The sequence below is a fragment of the Haliotis rufescens genome, unplaced genomic scaffold (genome assembly GCF_023055435.1).
Source record: "Haliotis rufescens isolate VD_foot unplaced genomic scaffold, xgHalRufe1.0.p SCAF_23, whole genome shotgun sequence".
Lineage (NCBI taxonomy): Eukaryota > Metazoa > Mollusca > Gastropoda > Lepetellida > Haliotidae > Haliotis > Haliotis rufescens.
The window spans coordinates 848082-856546 of NW_025963924.1; positions in this window are offsets into that span (position 1 = coordinate 848082).

Below are 8465 nucleotides of genomic sequence, written 5' to 3' on the forward strand. Positions count from 1 at the left end.
CACATTGAGACTGGTCGCTATAACAAACCTCCCACGCCACTTAATGAGAGACTGTGCCCTTTTTGTAATCATCTAGAATCTGAAGTTCATTTTTTTTTTTATTGTATCTTTTATGATGATCTTAGGTTTGAACTTGTTAATCTTTTAGATTTTAAATCATCTGATAAGAGTTTTACTATGTTAACTGATAAGACTTTTACTGTGTTAACTGACGTCATGTCAAGCTCTGACGCCTCTTTAATCCAACTTTTAATATCAACTATTAATGAAATGTTTAACAGGAGACAGCGTTTTACATAATATATGTCTTAGCCGATCGATATCTGTATATTTTAATACATTTTAATCTATTTTATTTTTCTATTAGGTAAGGAATTACTAGTTGAATCTGTTTTAAAATAGTGTCTCATAAGCCTAGTTAGGCTGGATGGTATGATAAATTTAATAGATGTACTCTAATTGTTTCATGCCATGTGACACTTAATAAACTATGTCTGTCTGTCTGTCTTTCTGTCTGTCAATGGCTTCACCAGGAGACACCAGCCAGCCATGAACCGTGAATCCCTGGAGTGGACGTTAAACACCTAAATGAGGATGATTATCAATCATTCATTCACCTATTTTATTTCGAATTTTGATTGGTGATCAGAAAGCCAAAGACGCACATTGTTTATTTCATACATGTTTGTGATCTTTACAAACAAAATAGGTTATTGCAACCGTAGTTATGGAGTAGCGGAGCAGACGATTCCGAACGCAGGTAGGTCTGATTATCGTAGTGCTTGTAGAAAGATTTCACAGCTAAAGTACAAGTCATGAGTGATAAACATGAAACCACACTTCTGTCACGAGAGTTTTCTGAAACTGAAATCAATGAAATAAAATCCATTCAGACAAAAAATCCAAGAACGCTTTGGAGGGATGTATTCAATAAAAGAAGTAATTGAGAAATCAATAATAAAAAGCCATTTGTATAAATAATATCTTTTATGGCGTCTAATACCCAATTCTGACTCAAATAAGAGATAACTCTTTGAATATCCTATTAGGAGTATTAAGTTAATACGAACCAACGCGTTTCAGTTGAGAATAAACACGTAACAAAAGACACACACACACACACACACACACACACACACACACACACACACTCACTCACTCACTCACTCACTCACACACAGTGATCAACTCATTAAATTGTACCATGTGTACTTGTAGTGAATATATTCTTCAATGTAATTTAATTTCCCAAAGGGAGAGCCTGTATTACAACAAACGAAGAAAAACTAGCCATATGGAAGCAGGTAGTGATTTGAGGACTGAGTGTGGGTTCTGGCTTGGATGTGCCGTCACATGAATGGTTTTACCATGAAACTAACACCTTGAGCTTCATTTAAAGTTAAGATAACCATAATACCCTCATAAGAATGTGTGAGTTTGGTTTACAGGTTTAACACATCATGTCAGTTTGATGTGTGTGTGTGTGTGTGTGTGTGTGTGTGTGTGTGTGTGTGTGTGTGTGTGTGTTTATGTGTGTGCGTGCGTGCATGTGTGCACGTGTGTTTGAAATAGCTTCCTGATTTCTCGTGAAATGAGAATTAACTAGGGCCCAATATGTGACCAAAGGGGACACTTATCTCAAAAAGTATGTTCGTACCACATAATCAGCAGTGATATGACCCTCGGAAGAAAGGAATACCAAGGGAAAATGTTTCTGCGTTTTTGATGAGAAACTTTGCTATTTGTTTCTCTTTAATTCATTTTGCATAGTAGGGTTCTGTTGTATGCATACGTTAGCATCCCTCTCAAAGCTGTGTTTAAATACTCGAGGCTTTGAAGCTATATCAACCGCAGATGAGTGTGCTAACCTACTAACACCACGTTGGATAAGAACATGATGCATTTTTAGTAGTGCTCATCACAAATGTTCTGTTTTCGCTATATTTAAAATGTTTACTATCTGACCTTTGCTCTTTGATCTTACTGGAAGCTGAAACTTAATATGGCCATTACTAAGCCATTTTAAAATGTAAATTTGACAATTTGACCATGCGCCTAAATTTGCTCGAAATGGACTTCCTCGCACTGTAAACATCGTTTCCCCAGAAAGCACTGGACTAATAAAGCTGAAACTTCACACGCCTGTTCCCACTAACCATGACACCTGATTTTGTCCCGGAAATTCGCATCCGATTTTGAATATGCCCGCCACTGCACGGTTGAATGTATTATACTTTGTAGGATGTATTGTTCTTCAACACCCGTGAAGATTCCGGGGTAGAATAGGTCTTCAGCAACCCATGCTTGCCGTAAAAGGTGACAATGCTTGTCGTAAAAGGCGACTAACGGGATCGGGTGGTCAGGCTCGCTGACTTGGTTGATGCATGTCATCGATCCCAATTGCGTGGATCGATGCTCATAATACCAATCACTGGATTGTCTGGTCCAGACTCGATTATTTACAGACCGCCGTCATATAGCTGGAATATTGCTGAGTGCGGCGTTAAACAACAAACCAACCAACCAACCAATCATTGTTTCACAGAAACCGTGACCAATGATGAATATTCGTGTAAACATGCATTCTATGTATTTCGGCCGACCCTGTAAAGGCCTAACAAGCAATAAACATAATACGTCCACGACAACGGTGATTATAATATAAGCTTTATATTTAGCCACTGTGGCCTCGGTTGCTTGATGTATTTGGGAGACATATGTTCCGTCCGTCGCGAAATTATATTATGCATACCTCTTTTAATTCACTCAAAATGGATTGCTGTGCGCTGTAAACATCTCCTCAGAAGAAAACTGTACCAATGAAGCTGAGGTTTCACATGCTTTTCTTCACAAATGGTGACGCCATAGTACCAGATGTTCAAGTCACAGGTCTCCTGTTTAGTATGATAGAAGGACACATTGTCCTTTGCACGGACTTCTTTGATTTAGGAAAAGCTATAATTGATTTAACCTCTGATCATATTTAGGCGGGGTGAATTATATTTGATTTTGGATGTATTTTCAGCAAACAATAACAATAAACATGAGTTCTAAAATGTCAGCATTTACCAATGACAAGAACTCTATTTCTTAGGTCAACATTTTAGGATTTCATCACGGAAAATTATCATTTCCATTGTCAATTATTAAAGACGTGCAAAGGACAATGTGTCTTAAAGTTTAAAAAAAATATTTTATTCTCAATTAAGGTGCATGACTGGCTGCATGTTTAATGTACACTGGATAAAAGAAATACAGAAAAATTCACAGTGATGGCGTGAGTCTTTTGTTTAACGCCGCAATCCGGTGATTGACATCATGAGCATCGATCAACGCAACTGGAATCGATGACATGCATCAACCAAGTCAGCGAGCCTGACAACCCGATCCCATTAGTCGCCTCATACGGCAAGCATAGTCGCCTTTTACGGCAAACATGGGTTGCTGAACATCTATTCTACCTCGGATCTTCACGGCTTGCTTCGTTGGACTGATCGTTAGTGTATTTATTCTTTACTGGGCATGTGTATGTTATGATTGTGACAGATTTAACGTCAGTTATCCGTTACATTAACGTACGCTTGACATTGAGCTGAAACATTACGAAATGTACGAAATTTACGGATCCATTAGTTTCAAATTCAAATGTAGAAGGGAAATCACGTGCACTGATCCACTGACCGGGGTAATGAAATGATCCGAGCACATTTGAGCAGATATAAATTGGAAAGTGCGCTGTGCAAATTAATTAGAATATATTTTATTAAATGTATGTTTATCCGTGATCGCAGGTTTCCAAAACTGAATATTAAATGATTTTCTGGATTGGTAACCTTTAACATTTTCCAGTGTACATTAAACATGAAGCCACGCATCTTGTTTGAGAATAAAATATTTTATTTTTAATTGATTCACAAACGGAACTTGAAACTGCACAAAAACTTTGCAAATTCTAAAAGTATTACCACTTAATTGTTATTCCAATAATGTTTAGTGGAAGCAAACAAATTATATTTAATAATTGATCAACTGGAACTGATTAATGTCATTGATGAAATCCGAACATGCTGACTTAAGAAATTAAGTTCTTGTCATTAATAAAAGCTGACATTTTAGAACTCATGTTTATTGTTATCATTCTTAAAGACATCACAATCACGATTAATTCATCCCTGCCAAACCAGCGGATCATATTAGTCGCCTCTCACGACAAGCATAGGTTGCTGAAGATCAATTCTTACCCGAGTCTTCACGGGTCTCTCAATCACTTATGTACTTTAGAGCATGTACATTTAATTCGAATTTCGAGGAATAACTAATTTCCCTTACAATTTTTCAATCAAGGTTTCACCATCAAATGCCTCGTCACGTCATTACGGAAATGTTATAGAGAAATTAATTAAATATGACAAGTCGCTTTTCTACATGATGCGCGATGCTATCCCATGCTATGCCTGGAGTTTCCACACCTCCTTTACCACTGCACTTACTTCTTAATTGAAAATTGCATGAGTGACGGGAGCTTACCCTTTCTGCACACTCATGGTGTCATCACTAATTTCTAGTCATCCATTCATATAATTTGTATCATTCTTTTGCTCTGTTTGCACGATGAAGTCTCTGTCGGCAGATATCAGAAAATGATTGATATCTGGCGTTGAAAGTTGGAATTTACGACGGACCGTAAATACTTGATTCTGGTCTGGACAAACCAGTGTTGAAAGCATGAACAACGTTGGTTGGTTTGTTGTTTTACGCCGCACTCAGCATATTCCAGCTTTATGACGGCGGTCTGTAAATGACAACGAAATCCTGGACGTCCCTGTACGCTGACACACAAAAAGCCAGAGTACATGTATTTACAAAACCCTTTCCGTATTCAGTAGAAAACTCTGCATAAAGCAGAGTCAATTGTACGATTCCGACTATATCATGAGCATGTGTTTATGAATCATTATCAAATAGTGATAATACCAGGCGTTCGCAAAAAGGTGAGCGTATCCTGCCCCACCGGTGGCACCCGTCACAAACACATGCAAAGGCAAGTCAATTGTTCACCTGAAAAACACTGCATCCTCATTGCAATAGGCAAGCACAATTGCAGAGAATCTTTTATCTGATATCTGCTCAGGGTACGGTAGCTTATGAAATCACATTTGAATATAACCTGGACCATTTTGACATGAAAGAGCTTCGATCACTTCGGGAATTATGAAAACGGAATACAATCATACACAATCTACTTTAATCTCTCATCAGAAGCTACAACACATCCATCTTCTATTGAGCAAGAACAATTGAACACTGCTACAGTGGCAATGTATTTTTTACAATGCATAGTACATATGCCTTTCGAAACAAAACACGTTTTGTCCCTCTGACATAAGCGTGCCCTCATACAAAACAAGAAATATTGCAACATATACGTACGAGGTGTCAACATGGGCACCTTATAGTTATATATACTAGTTTGTTGTTTTTCCCCGCACTCAGAAATATTTCAGCAATATGACGACGGTCTGTAAATAATCATCACTGGACCAGACAATCCAGTGACTAACATCATAAACATCGATGTACACAAAACCAAAAACAAGTACAAAAACGTTGTCCTCAAAACGATATCCCTTGTATAGCACCTACTGTCAGTCTCGCTCTCGTGCATGCAGGTAACATTCTCATATTCGATGCAGCTCCCGCACGTATTTCAGGAAATGGTGCCTAAACGTATGAAGTGAATGAACGCTATAGTACACTGAGTGAAAGCGAACTTATTGGGTTGGTTGGGATGGTTTGTTGTTTAACGCAGCACTCCATATTTCAGCTATATGACGGCGGTCTGTAAATGATCGAGTCTGGACCAGACAATCCAGTGATTAATATACTGAACCGAAAAAGAAACGTCATAATGGATAGATATATAAAGTGAAACACAACACTAGTCTCTGAGAAAATTGCATCACAAGTCAGTATCTCGTGTGTCCGCCATGTGCATTGATGACTGCCGTGCAATGTCGATACATGGAATGGATGAGGCGGTTGATGAAGGCCATAGGCACGTGAGCCCACACTCTGAGGAACGCCCGACGCAGTTCAGCTGCAGTTTTCGACCTTGGTCAGACGTCATTCAGTCGTCTTTGAATCTCGTCCCACAGATGCTCAATGGGATTTAAATCGGGACTGGGGGCAGGCCACTGCATGGTTCTGATGCCATTCTGCTGGAGGAAGTCTCTTGTTGCTCTCGCAGTGTGGGCACGGGCGATATCAAGCTAAAACTCGTGGTTACGGCGACGTGCCAATTGAGGTATGGCGAATAGTTTCAAGACTTGATCAATATACCGAGCTGCTGTGACACCATTGCCTCTCCCTGGACCGATGTTCTGGAAGACCACAGGGCCGACCCTCTGTGCAAGACCAATTCCACCCCACACCATGATGCTCAGACCACCCAACGAGTCGCTCTCAACAACACAAGCATCCGAATAACGTTCCCCACAGCATCTGCTGTTGAGATACAATAACGGCTCTCGTCTGAGAAGAGAACTCTTCTCCACTGCTGGTGGCGCCAATGCTGGTGCTGTTTTGCCCACTGAAGACGGTCCCGGCGATGGCGTGGTGTCAGAATGGGTCCTCGGTGGCCTGTGCCAGTGGCGGTGTTTCTTGTTTCGACTCGTCAATCGTTGACGCAAGGTGTCCGCACCAATGTGTCGCTGGTGTGTCCCGATGGTCTGACGAACAGTTTCCGCACCAGTAACAAAGCGATCTCGAAGATTCTGTCGCACAATCTAACGTTCCTGACGTCAGTTGGTGACCCTTGGTCTTCCACTACGTGGTCGTATGTAGTGTTGGTGGTCTCGTACCGTTGCCGCAGCCTGTATATGGTCCTTGCGTGGACTTGAAATACATTTGCTACTTGCCGGGCGGTTTGTCCAGCTTGGTTTCGCTGATTTCTTGTCAATCTTGGCATGTGGTGGCAATTCAATAACAAATAAATGTTATCCGATCTTGGTGGATTTTTATAGGGCAAGAAATGGGGCGACGCATGTGCATTTCAATTTGCACGGAACTCACGTGCATCGGGTTACCATGGCCATTGCTGTGATGCGTTTGGGCGATCGGTTTTATTGTCATCTGCTTTGTTTTTTCATCATCAAATTATTTTTTTTCCGGACAAGGTAATGTTAAATTTTAGAAACTTTGACAAAAATTCCCAAGATATTTAAATGACAGTTTTAAATGCAATGTGACTTGGGGTGACGTTTATTTTGCGGTTCAGTATATTATGAGCATCGATCCACGCAATTGGGATCGGTGACATGTATCAACCCAGTCAGCGAGCCTGACAACCCGATCCCGTTAGTCGCCTTTTACGACAAGCATAGTCGCCATGTTTGTCGTAAAAGGCGACTATGCTTGTCGTAAGAGGCGACTGACGGGATCGGATGGTCAGGCTCGCTGACTTCGTTGGTGCATGTCATCGTATCTCAATTGCGTGGATCGATGCTCATGATGCCAATCACTGGATTGTCTGGTCTGGTCTTGATCATTTACATACCACCGTCATATAGCTGGAATATTGCTGAGTGCGGCGTGAAACAACAAACAAACAAGCACTCCCTCTCTCGCTTTGTTTGATCGACTGAAAGTGACGCCTGAAGCGAATACTACAACCACAAGAATACCTACCCTATTGCCTAATACTGAGAATGCACCTGGTCAGCAACAGGGCCCTGGAGCATAGTTTCTTATCTTTATTTCTTCAGGCTTGACATTCCTGTGCATCTTATTCACACTGATCATGTATGGCCCTGTCCGTGGAAATGTGTCCCTGGTCTTTAAGAGAAGCCTGCCATCAATCAAAACCTGAAACCACATTCGAAATACAGTTTGTGATTAATCTGAAGAATGATAGAGTCTGTTCATTGCGTGAGATTGTCGCGTTGACAAATGGAAGTTGTACGACACATACTGACGTTTTAGTGAGTGAGTGAGTTGGTTTTAAGGCCGCTTTTAACAGCATTCCAGTTATATCACGGCGTGTCAGCTTAATGTGGGAGGAGAGCTCGAAGTGATGCAGGTCTTAAACGTTTACCACTTCGGTGAAACATAATCGGGACGAACCGGGATTCGAACCCACGATCAAAGGTTTCTTGCGTGTCCAAGGGACGCAACTCTGCATAGCGAATCGCGGTGCCACCCGTGCCCCCCCTACTGACGTTTTAGATTATACTGGTGTTATTTAACACATTCGAGTTAATAACCGAGTGTCATGTACAGACGTTGTGAACTCCGAAATCTACCACTCATGAAACCGATTGAACTTGAATTGTTGTTCTGATCTACTAGTCTCTCTTGAAGGTATATTTCTGTACAAAAACAGTTTTGATTTACCTAAATGAAAAACTAAACATCATGTTGTTAGGTGCCATCAGATAGCACACCACATCTACATGTCATGTATTTGC